The sequence below is a fragment of the Zalophus californianus genome, chromosome 4, assembly GCF_009762305.2.
Source record: "Zalophus californianus isolate mZalCal1 chromosome 4, mZalCal1.pri.v2, whole genome shotgun sequence".
Taxonomy (NCBI): Eukaryota; Metazoa; Chordata; class Mammalia; order Carnivora; family Otariidae; genus Zalophus; species Zalophus californianus.
Genome location: NC_045598.1, coordinates 72,788,733 through 72,802,035, shown reverse-complemented (window position 1 = coordinate 72,802,035; position 13,303 = coordinate 72,788,733). Strand labels below are relative to the sequence as shown.

Below are 13,303 nucleotides of genomic sequence, written 5' to 3'. Positions count from 1 at the left end.
AAAGTATCATGGGAAATTTTAAAAAGACATTGAAGCGAATTAAAAGAAAATTTGTGGGATACAGCTAATGCAGGACTGAGAGGGAAATTTACAACACTACACGCATACATCAAAAAAGATTAGTCTTCAACCAATCATCTAAGCTCCTACCTCAAAAACCAGAAAAAGAGGAAGATAAAACTTAAAGCAAGAAGGAATGGAATAGTAAGAACAAAACCAATGAAACTGAAAACAGAACAATATGGGGGGGAATGAATAAAACAAATAATTGGTTCTCTGAAAAAAAAACAAACTGATAAAATTTTAGCAAGACTGATAAAAATAAAGATAAATTATTAATATTAGGAGCAAACAAGACCTCACTAGAGATTTTGCAGACATCAAAAGGATAGAAGAACACTATAACTTTACACACATAAATTTGACAGCCTGATAAAATGGACAACTTCCTTGAAAAACTGTGAGAACTCATTCAATATGAAATTTATAATTTGAACTGCTTTATAACTATTAAGGAAATTGAATTCATAGTTTTGAAACTTCTGAAAATGAAATATCCAGGGATCTGGCAAAAGTGAACTTCAGTTCATGATAAAAACTCTCAGAAAAATAGGAATACAGAAAAAGTTCCTCTACAAAATTCTACAGCTACCATTATAGTTAATAGTGAAAAACTGAAATTGAATGCTTTCCTTCTAAGATCAGGAACAAGGCTACTGTACAGTTTCACTACTCTTATTTAACATAGTGTTGGAAGTTCTAACTAGTGCATTAAAGCAACCCTATTTGAAGATGATACAATTTTCTACAAAGAAAATCACAAGGAATCTACAAAAACAAAAGAATCCTAGAATAAGTCAGTTCACCAAAGTTCCAGGATATAAAATAAAAATACAAAATCCAGGGGTGCCTGGGTGACTCAGTGGGTTAAATGTCCTACTCTTCATTTCGGCTCAGGTCATGATCTCAGGGTCATGAGATCGAGCCCTGCGTCGGGCTCCATGCTGGGTGTGGAGCCTGCTTAAGATTCTCTCTCTCCCTTTCCCTCTGCTCGCCCCTCCCCCTCAAAAAAAATAAATTAAAAAAAATACAAAATACAACTGTATTTCTATACTAAAAATAAACACATAGACACAAAAATAAAAATTACAATATTATCTATAATCACACACAAAAAATAGCCAGTTGTAAATCTAACAAAACATATACAGGACTTACGTGCAGAAAAAAAGGTTGAAAACCTCCAAAACTTGTTATAAGACATGAATCTATACATTCAAGCTCAATGAACTACGAGAAGGATAAACTCAAAGAGATCCACAGTGACAAATTAAACTGTTAAAAGCCAAGGCCAAAGTGAGAATCTTGAAAGCAGCAAGAAAAAAGCCACTTATTACATACAAAGGGTCTGCAGTTAAGATTAACAGTATATGTTGGTCCACTTGATCATGTCCCTTAGAGTTCCTAAGGCTCTGTTCCCTTCCCTCACTAGTTTTTCTTTTCATTCCTTGGACTATAATTTTAAATGTTCTTTCTTTCTGTTCACTGATGGAAATTGAAAATAGGAATAGATTGCTTGAATCCCCATTTTCTATCAAATTATTCATTTCAAGTGATGGAGATGCATAAAGAATGAAGTCTTAAAGTTGGTTTACCTATCATTTTTAACTATAATATTTTATATTTAAAAAATAAGTACCTAAAAAAAAAGTACTTCTATAATATTATCATTCTGATTTAACTGTGCGGTTCAACTCTATACTAATATAGAAACAGACTAAATCTCAGGCAACTAGGGGTGCCTGGGTGGCTCAGTCATTAAGCATCTGCCTTCGGCTCAGGTCATGATCCCAGGGTCCTGGGATCGAGCCCCGCATCGGGCTCTCTGCTCAGTGGGAGGCCTGCTTGTCCCTCTCCACTCCCCCTGCTTGTGTTCCCTCTCTCGCTGTATCTCTCTCTGTCAAATAAATAAATAAAATCTTTAATAAATCAATCAATCAATCAATCTCAGACAACCAGTTAAATGTGGAGCACATGGGAACAGTATCCTGACATCAGTATTCAACATCAGTATTCAGATAGGGATCACTTCTTTCACACTCAGTTTCCTCATCTAGATGGTAATAATAATGGTGCCTCTTTGGGCTGTTTTAAAAAATCAAAACATGAGAATGCATATAAAAACTTACCACAAAGCATGCATATAACAGATGATGCATATAAATTTAAAATACATAGTGAGAACTCCATGTTAGCTACTACCAATATTATTATTTTATATAGGTGATTAGTGTATTTCTTAGATTGATAATAAAAGAAGGTTATAACTTAGGAGAATTTCACATTTTTTAATTTGTGTAATAACTGTAAAAAACTACAATCAAGCTTAGCAAGTATATTAAGTAAAATATAACTCATATGTCTTTAACTTAGTAACCTAACAACAAAAAGAATTATACTGGTGGTCACTGGATTGATGTGATATTTAACAGCTACTTTCTTATTCTTACCTAATCATCTCAAGAGCATTGACCAATATATTTTTAGTGGTAGTTCATCAGTGAGATGAAGTTTGGAAAGAAAATTTGATTTTTATAATGTATTTTCATTAATGTTAAGGATTAATGCACAAGAATAATGTATATGTAAAACCTATATTGCAAGGCCTAGGAGAAGTCACTGCATGTAAAGGCACTCAGTAAGTATTTGTTAAATTAAAAATAAATGAGTGCTGGGGCGCCTGGGTGGCTCAGTTAGTTGGGCATCTGCCTTCGGATCAGGTCGTGATCCCCAGGTCCTGGGATTGAGCCCCACGTCGGGCTCCCTGCTCAGCGGGGAGTCTGCTTCTCCCTCTTCCTCTCCCCACTGCTCCTGCTCTCTCTCTCTCTGTCTCAAATGAATAAATTAAAAAAATTCTAAAAAAATGAGCACTTTATACACTGTTGAGTGTCTTATAAATGCTTTTGTTTTTAATATTAATGAACCCATTTAATAAGATCTTGAGAGTACTTTTTTATTTTTGATAATTTTTAAAAGTGAAGTTCTCATAAAATTAATCATTTTAAAGTAAACAATTCAGTGGCATTTAGCACATTCACAATGTGAGCAACTGCCATTTCTATCTAGTTCTGAACACTTCTTCACCCTGAAGGAAATCTGACACCCAGTAAGCAAGTGCTCCCCATTTCCTTCTCCCCTGACCCCAGGCAACTACCAATCTGTGTTGTCTCCATAGATTTACCTCTTCCGGATATTTCATTATGCAGTATTGCAATGCCACAGCAACAAATATTTATCCATATCCAAAAAATGAGCTGATAGTGAAAACTTTAGAGGAATGTTTATATGTAAACTTTATATCTAAACTCTCATTTTAACTTTTAACCTCCTAAGTGCTTTTTTCCTTCTCTTAAGTTTAAAATTTCCTTTCTCTTACACATTGAAGGGGAAATGTAAACTTACTCATATGGACACATACTGATTGTGAAGAAAATACTCACATGGGCAAAACATCTGAATAGATACTTCTCCAAAGATGATACATAAATGACCAACAAACATATAAAAAAAATGCTCAACATCATTAGTTGTTAGGGAAATACAAATCAAAACCAGTCACACCTACTAGGATGGCTATAATTAAACCAAACCAGACCAACCAACCAAACAATAAGGATGTGGAGGAATTGGAACCTTCATGCACTGCTAGTGGGAATATAAAATGGTGTGACTATGGAAAAGGGCTTGGAGGCACAATACTGAATGGTGCATGTAGGCCCTAAAGGTGGTTCTTGATAAGCTTAGAATATGGGAGAAGGGGTAAGGGCAAGAGGTAAAACCTGACACAAACAAGTGTGCAGAGGCCAGATCACAGTGTCTTAATCACCATTCTGGGAATATGAACTTTGAAGTCAGCAGTTCTCAAACTTACTGATCTTGGAACCTCTTTTATATGCCTAAAAATTGAGGACTTCAAAGAGTTTTTGTTCATGTGGATTATATTATCATCCTAGTAAAAATAAAAACTGTAAAACTTTAAAAATATTAATTCATTTAAAAATAATAAAACATGTTAAAATTAATGGCATATTTTTGTATTTTTCCAAAACAAAAAAAAAATTTAGTAAAGAGTTTTTACATATCTTTTTTTAAATATTTGGCTTACTGAAAGAAAACTAGATTCTCATACCTGCTTCTCCATTCAAAATGAAAATATATATTCTTTGGATTGGAGTCTATGAAGAAAATCAGAATCATACACATACACAGTTGAAAAAGGAATATTTTAATAGCTTTTGCAAACAATTGGGAATATTCTTGACACTAAACTCAACAAGTGTTAGTTTCTTAAAGGTTAATTACAATGGGATATAAAGCCATATTAATAAACTCTTCATACACTGTTATATTGATATACCTTATAACTGTCATTTGAAAAATACTGGTTCATGGTGTTATACAGATCCTCCAAATGTTAACACATTTGATGATACAATCCCACCCCCATGCAAAAAAATCACAAGCATTATATCACTGCCCTTCTCACGAGAAAAGTCCTTAAGTACTAGGAAGCTGTCATGTTTGTGGTGGCAGCCACAAGTTTGTCAAATTTTATAATAGCAATAAATACTGTCAGTTGGTTTTCCTTGAAGTGACAAGTTCACTGTTTCTGAGAAAATGTCTACCCCACTCTGAATAAACACAGTTTGTCTGTTAATCTTTCTTTCAAGTAAAAACAGTAATTTATGGAAAAGTGGCTTGTTGACTTGTGCCAACCAAAACAAGTACTTTCCCTCAAGACGACCACTGTACTTTTGGTATGCAGAAGTGCTTGGTGTACTTTCCATTTTGTCACAGAATATTAAAAAGACATATGCTAAATACTCAAGATTTAATAAAGTCAATGGTTTTGACTGCTTTATGGACATTCTTACTGAAAATGGCCTCATTTTGTAACTATGAATCAATGTGGTAAAGAATACAAAGATAACTAGTACAATCTGATGTCACAATTCCTTTGTACCAGGTACAAATGAAAACTAGTGAAAAAGACAACTAACAACTCAGAATTATTATGGAAATAGTTGTGGAGTACTTTGTGAACACCCTGAAAAGGTCTTGAGAACCCCTGATATCCACGGACCATACCTTGAGAACAACTTCTTTGTAAGCAATGAAGACACATTCTTGAAGAGTTTTAAGTAACAGCCCATATAAGACCTCCACAATGCAAGGTTCCATGGGGCATCACTTTATAGACTGATATCCCTGGAATTGACTATTAATCTTCTGAAGACATAATGGAGATAAAGACCTGAAGGAAGGTAGTTGCAGTACAGATGAAGCTTTCGAACTGGTAGGAGACAGACTAATAAAAGCTTAGGTGAAAAAAAGTAGATGAGAAGCTGGAAGAGGTTAAGGCTTTTCTCTAAGCTTCTGTACTGAGGAGGAACATGGTGCCATTCACCAAGTTTGAGCATTAGGAACAGGAAGAAGAGCAACTGGGGTAGGAGAAGAAAGGAATTCAAGATATTTGGTAATCTACATTGAAGTTCCAACTGAGAAATCAAATATGTAGGTGGTATGTTGAAGAGTCTATTTCATAAGGGCTTTTTGAGCTTATATAATACTACTACCAAGTCCAAGAGGTCTAGAAGAAAGGGTAGAGAAAGCACAATAGCAGAAAAGATCTGGACTGCAGAGTGTAATATGGCATCTGTTCTCTCCTAGTCCCATGGATAGCCATATACCCATGTGTTCGAGCTGTTGGAGAAAGGAAATGCAGGACGATGATAAAGGAGCTGTTTTTAAGGCTCTGTAATACACAGGGGTATTATTCTAGTTAGGGAAACATCAAGTACTAGAACACATAAAATTCCAATCATTTACCATAACAGAAGTTTAGTTCTTATTCAAGTACCAATGTGAGTGTTCCAGACTGGTAGATGGCCTTTTATACAATGATTCAAGGAATCAGCTTCCTTCCTTCTTATAACTTTGACATTCCTCCAGGAACTCAAAGTATTTTGCAGCCAGTTAGCAGATGTGGCAAGAGAGGGTGGAGAAAACACTATAACATCTCAACTATCCTGGCAAACATTAATCATATGGCTACACCTAGCTGCAGGGGTGGTGGTAAAAAAAATTTAGCCTTGGGTGGGCAGTTGCTTCTTAGCAATAAAGACATACTATGAGAGGGAAAGCATGAACAGTTGTTATATAGTTAGCCATCTCCCTATACGGGCACACAAATCAGATTCACAAGTGATAAAGTATGACACGGATGGGGGCGGATATAAGATATTTCTCTATTTCTACATGGAACTTAGTATCAATCTCAGCACCATGAGGCTCTAGTAACTTTCTGACATTTTCTCTTGGGGAAGCAGCAGAGACAATGATGCTTGATCGGAGATGGTTGCTCAGTTGACAAAAAGGAGATAGGGCAGATGCTTCGAGGTAGACAGGATTCTACCGTTTGTTTTTTTTTTTAACCACATTTGAGACACTTCTGGAAGATTTCCAGAAGACTCAGAATGACATTTTAATGGAGAATAAGGTCCTACGCAAACATCTGGGGTCAAGACCAAGTGAAGAATAGGCTATTATGTAACTCTGATTCCATAAACATTCACAGGACTAGTGTGAGGAAAACCTGGATTATCAGTTTTAGACATAGTCCATTGGAATGTCCAGGCAATAATGTGTAGGTTGCTGAAGATATACAACTCAGGAGAAATTTCTGAATTAGAGACAGAACTTCAGGAGTCACAACGAAAGGCAGCAACTGATGTCAAGGGAGTGAATGGGATCATGAAGGAGAAGTAGAGAGTTAAAAATAAAGAGCATCAAAACAGAATATAAGGGGCACCTGGGTGGCTCAGTTGGTTAGGCTACTGCCTTCGGCTCGGGTCGTGATCCTGGAGTTCCAGGGTCGAGTCCCGCATCGGGCTCCCTGCAAGGTAGGGAGTCTGCTTCTCCCTCTGACCCTCTTCCCTCTCATGCTGTCTGTCTCTCATTCTCTCCCTCTCAAATAAATAAAATCTTAAAAAAAAAAAAAAATGTAAGACCATCAGCCGTCAATCTAAAGATTTCTTTCACTAACACTACCTATATGTGCAATACAACCAAAACCAATCTTAGAATATTACTGCAAAATCATGTGCTTACCTACTAACAAACATTTTAAGTGTTTCTGGCCACACTGTCCACTTTTAAATATCCATATTTAGTGCACTTCAACAAGTAAAGCAGTTGTAAGACCTATACCCTTAGCTTTACATCTTACTGATATGCCTTTGGAATGCTTTTTGAGGGCTTGATGAGTTTTCTAATTCAGAAAGCATATATTTGAGCCTTATTACTACAGAATGCATTTTATTAAAATAAATCTCTAGCATTCCCTTTTAAAGTAAAATAAAGATGTGATAATATGAAAGATTTGAAGACAAAAATTGTTCCTAAAGCATAAATGTAAACACTGGAGGAAAAATACAATAGGGGGGATTCAATTATATGTAAACTTTGTAATCCAGCTAACATATTAATTTTAATATTAAACTGGCAGGAAGATTCAGAAATTTCCTCAAATTTTAGCATAAGTCCAAACTGCCACTAAAATAGATGTGCTTTGATTACTGAAAAAAATACTATACCAAGAAAATTAAAGCATTTTCAAAATCAAGAAAGAAATGCCAATACTGTCTACAAAGCTGAATTATTTTCACACTTCAACAACTGCACCTGATGCTCCATTGACTAGTAAGTAAAAAAGGAGAAACTAGGACTCAACTCCACCTGGGTTTGGAGATCATTAAAACCTAATTCAACAGCTGTTTGAGAATTAGAATTCGTGATGCTGAAAACCTGTCATTATTTCACTAGAGCCTGATATATATATCATTCTGTAAAGCAATGGTTTTCAGTTTGAGCATGTAACAGAATGACTTGCAGGATTTGTAAAATATAGATTCCTGCCTTCCCACATTTTCCAGTTAACTAATTCAGGGCCCAAGGAATTTACATTTCTATCAAGTTCCTAGGTGATGCTGATATGATGGTCCAGGAACTGAGAATTCAAGTTCTATAGAGTATTTCTTTTGGTTTATTAAGAAGACAGTTATAGGGCGCCTGGGTGGCTCAGTTGGTTAAGCGGCTGCCTTCGGCTCAGGTCATGATCCTGGAGTCCCGGGATCGAGTCCCACATCGGGCTCCCTGCTCGGCAGGGAGTCTGTTTCTCCCTCTGACCCTCCCCCCACCTCATGTGCTTTCTCTCTCTTTCTCTCTCTCTCTCAAATAAATAAAATCTTTAAAAAAAAAAAAAAAGCCAGTTATAGAATAGTCTTTTTTTCTATGTAAACAGCTCACTGGTATCCCCATTTGGAATTTACGGTAATTTTTGAAACAGTTTAGAGCTGTGAAAAATAACACTATTCAACTTCACGGCATAAACTAGTTGAAAGGGTGTTCCAGTCGAGACATCCATTCATGGTACTGATTCTTCTGAGCTAGGTGTGTGTCCCATCTCTTTCCCTGCTCCCCATCAACCATTAGGTCTCCAAAGGCTAGGCAATTCCTTCTTCAAGGAAGCTATAACCATCATTATGCGAGGCATACATGAAATATTTAAAATGTTCTTGAGAATAAACTGTTAACAAACACATTTAAATGGAATATTTATTGAGTCTAACTGACCTTGCTGTTCCCATCCTTTTAGTCTGAAATAATTTTTGGATACAACCACTAATTCAAAAACCATGTTAAAGGTATTCATTTTCCAAGATTCTACTATATATGAAGAAATTCTTTTTTTTTTAAGATTTTATTTATTTATTTGAGAGAGAGAAAGAGCACACAAGCAGGGGGGAGGAGCAAAGGGAGAGGGAGAAGCAGGCTCTCCACTGAGCAGGGAGCCCAACACAGGGCTGGATCCCAGGACCCTGGGATCATGAACTGAGCTGAAGACAGACGCTTAACCGAGTGAGCCACCCAGGCGCCCAAATATATGAAGAAATTCTGATCAGATTATAGTTTCCACTCTTACACGTAAACTAGATATTACTTACTGTCATTTTTATATTTTAATAACAAAGAGTTTTGATATTAATTTTTATATTTTAGAGTTTCATATCTTTGGAAAGTTGGTATTTGCTTATTAAGAGTTAATAATATATAAAATGCAATGAAAAGGCAGAGATTGTCAAACTGGATAAAAAAAGCAAGATTCAAGTATATCCTGCCTACAAGCAACCCACCTTAAATAAAAGAAACAAAGGATTTAAAAGGAAAAGGATGGAATGAAACATTTATCATGTTAACATAAATCAAAAGAAAGCTGAGTGGCCATATTAACAATGAAGGATAGTAAGAAGAAAGGCAGGCAGGGACCCCACCCTAAAAGGAAATCACCCTTAAAAGGATTTTACACCGCCCTGGAAGGAGCCCTCTACCCTTTCCCACACCAACAACTACCTGATATGTAGATGAGCAAGTGGAAAAAAATCTGGGTGGGTGACAGGTGCATGGAGGGTTAATCAGATTAAAACAGCCCACCAATAAGCCCATAAAAACCCCTAGGCTTGGAAACTCTGGTGGCAACCCTCTCAGGTCCCCTTCCTCCCTCTTCAGGAGCTTTGTACTGTTGCTCAGTAAACTTGGCTTTGCTGCCCACCACCCTTTGTCTGGTCTACCTCTTCATTCATTCTTCGAAGCGGCGTGACCAAGAACTGCAAGCACTAAAGAAAAAGAAATGCTGCAACATTAACAGAATGGATTTCAGAAGAAAGAATATTGCTAGAGAAAAAAGGTTATTCCATAATAATAAAGCGGTCAATTTATCAAGCAGACATGACCTTAAAAACCTGTGCACCTTTAGGTCTCAAAATACACAACTAAAAAACTCAAAATAATAGACAAATCCACAAATATAATTAGTGATTTCACCAACCAGTAAAGATATAGAAAGCTTGAACAATACTATCTGGCCAATTGGCATTTACAGAACACTCCAACCAGAACACAGATACACATTCTTTTCAAGTGCACCTGGAACATTTAACAAGATAGACCATACTCTGATTCATAAAACAAGGCTTGATAAATATGAAAGAATTCAAATCACACAAAGGATGTTCTCTGACTACAATGGGATTAAATTAACAACCAATAACAGAAAAGCTATTTGAAAAGTCTACAAATATTTGAACTAAACAACATGCTTCAAGTAACCCCAAGGACAAAGAAAACACCAAAAAAGCAAATAGAAAAGCATTTTGATCCTAATAAAACTGAAATATACTGAAATTTCTTTAGATGTAGCTAAAGCAGTGCTTACAGGAAAACTTAACAGTACTATATGACCATATTTAAAAAGAAGGAATGTCTAATATTAATGAACTAAGCTTTGCCCTAAAAACCTAGAAACAGTAAATAAAAGCAGAAATCAACAAAATAGAAAAAATACAGAAAAATGAATAAAAACTGTAAGTCTGTAGCCAGACTAATAAGAAGAAAGAAGAAAAGACAAAATTATCAACATCAGGAATAAGGAGAAGTCACTACACAAAATAAAAGTACATTATATAAACAACTCTATGCCAATATATTTGACAACTTAGAAGAAATGGCCAAATTCTTTGGTAAACAAAAATTAACAAAGCTCACTTAAGTATAGGTAACTGAACTGAATAACCTTTTATCTACTAAAGATGTCAAATTTGTAGATGAAAACCTTCCCAGAAAACAAACGGACCTTCCTACATATAAAACAATAGGTCCAGATTGCTTCACTAGGAAATTCTACCAAACATTTAAGAAAAATACCAATTCAACACAAATTTAAAGAAAACTGAAGACAGAACACTTCCCAACTCACTTTACACAGCCACCATTACTGTGATACCGGAAAGAGACAGATACCACAGGACACTAGAGTTGGAAAGCACCGTACAACAAAGGCCTCGGTGGCAGGATCTTGCTGGATGCCTGACCAGTCCTTGCTCTGCTGTGCTTGTTTGAGTTTCAGCAGAATTCGAAATGGATGGCAGAAAGGCTGGCATGACTCTGGAGAGGCCAAGACAAAGGCAGTTTCCACTTGCAGACAGCCGGCTTGCAGCTGCCAGTGGGCCATACTCATCGACACCTGCCGACACCTGCCGTGGTGTACGGCTCAGCCAGCCTGGAGTACGTCATTGCAGAGGTACCTGAATTGGCAGGACAGCATCAAAAGAGTTGAAGGTAAAGCGTACTACCCCTGCTCGCTTGCAACTTGCTATTCCTGGAGATGAAGAGTTGGACTCTCTGGTCAAGGCTACAATTGCTGGTGGTGGTGTCATTCCACACATGCACAAATCTCTGATTGGGAGGAAAGGACAACTGAAGACTGTTGAAAGGATGCCTGGATTCCTTATTATCTCAGGACTCTAAGTACTCTTAACAGCTGTCCAGTGTTGTGATTCCAGGGGACTGTATTTCTGTGAAAAACACAATTTTGCTTTTCTGTAATCCTGTTTGAGCAAGTTGGAAATTTAATTAGCTTTCCAACCAACCAAATTCCTGCATTCATGCCTCAACCATGTTACTGTCTTACTGTGGCTTCAAAGAAGCTACTGATTCTTAAGTAGTGCATTTTGATTGAGTTGACTGTTTTTTTTTTTTTTTTTTAAAGATTTTATTTTTATTTTATTCATGAGAGACAGAGAGAGAGAGGCAGAGGGAGAAGCAGGCTCCCGAGAAACAGGGAGCCCGATGTGGGGCTCGATCCCAGGACCCTGGGATCATGACCTGAGCCGAAGGCAGACGCTTAACCATCTGAGCCACCCAGGCGCCCGAGTTGACTGTTTTTAAAAAATTGTTTGGATTTTAATTGTGAGGCAGAAGTTATAGTAACAAACGTTTGGTTCCATACAGACATTATTTCCATTCCAGTGGATAAGCTCAATAAAGATCATATGCCTCCTCCCCCCCAAAAAAACTACTACAGACCAAATACCATAGGAACACAGAGGCAAAATTTAGTTAAATGAGTATAATACATAAAAGGATAATCATCAAACCCATGTGGGAATTCAAAGTTGGTTTAACATTCAAAAGTCAATGCAATTCATCATATTAACAAACTAAAAAATAAAAACGATATGATCATCTTAATATATGCAGGGAAAGCATTTGACAAAATCCAATATCCATTCATGACAAAAATCTTAGCACAGTAGGAATAGAAGGGAATTTCCTCAAAATGATAAAAGGATACCTTTGACAACTCTATAGCTAATAGCATTATTGAAATACTGGATGTTTCTACCCTAAGATTAGTAATATAGCCAAGAATGTCCATTCTCACCACTTTCTTGCAATACTGTCCTGGAGGCTCTAGCCAGTGCAGTAAGGTTAAGAAAATGAAATAAAGGCACACAAATTAAAGAGCAAAAAGTAAAACTGCCTTTTGTTGCAGAAAGCATAGTTGTCTCTGCAGAAATTCCTAAGGAATCTACAAAAGACCTAGGAGAATTAATGAGTTTAGCAAGGTTACGATATACAAAAACCAGTAACACATGTCAATTTATTTCTATATGCCAATAACAATCAAATATTAAAACTTTCAAAACTACCATTTAAAAAAGCATAGGAATATGGATAAATTTTCAAAAAGATATATAAGACATACAGTAAAAATTACAAAACACTGCTGAGAAAAATATTAAATAAGACCTAAATAGATATACCATGTTCATGATTGAAAGACTATTGTTAAGATGTCAATTCTCTCCCAAATTTATATATAGATGCCATGCACTTCCAATTAAAATTCTAGCAGGCTTTCTGGTATAAATATTTGGTATCATACAACTCTAAAACTTATATGGAAATGCAAAGGATCTAGAACAGCTAAAACAATTTTGAAAAAGATCAGAATTAGAGAACTTATACTACTTTATCTCAAGAATATTATCAAGTTACAGTAATCAAGACAGTGTAGTATTGGTGTAAAGACAGACACCAAGATCAAAGAAACAGAACAGTTAATCTAAAAATATAACCATACATATATGATCAATTGATTTTTGACAAAGTTAGCAAGGCAGTTCAACAGGAAAACTGATCACTTTTTCAAATAAATGATATAAGAACAAGGATAGCCATATGTTTAAAAACATACTTCACACTACATAGAAAAACAAAAGCAAAATGGATCAGAGACCTAAACATAGGAACTAAAATTATAAAACTTCTAGAAAAAATACAAGCCTAATAACTTTGGGTTCGCAAATATTTCTTAAATATATCACAAGCAAGAACTCCAAAA

The 13,303-nt window shown here is 36.0% G+C and overlaps 1 protein-coding gene and 1 pseudogene across 5 annotated transcripts in view; one reads left to right on the top strand and one right to left on the bottom strand.

Annotated features, from left to right (window-relative positions):
• HS2ST1 (heparan sulfate 2-O-sulfotransferase 1) overlaps positions 1-13,303 on the bottom strand; it is a 176,482-nt gene that overhangs the window by 47,534 nt on the left and 115,645 nt on the right. The gene's annotated exons all lie outside the window — the stretch shown is intronic.
• On the top strand, positions 10,980-11,424 carry LOC113914863 (annotated as a pseudogene).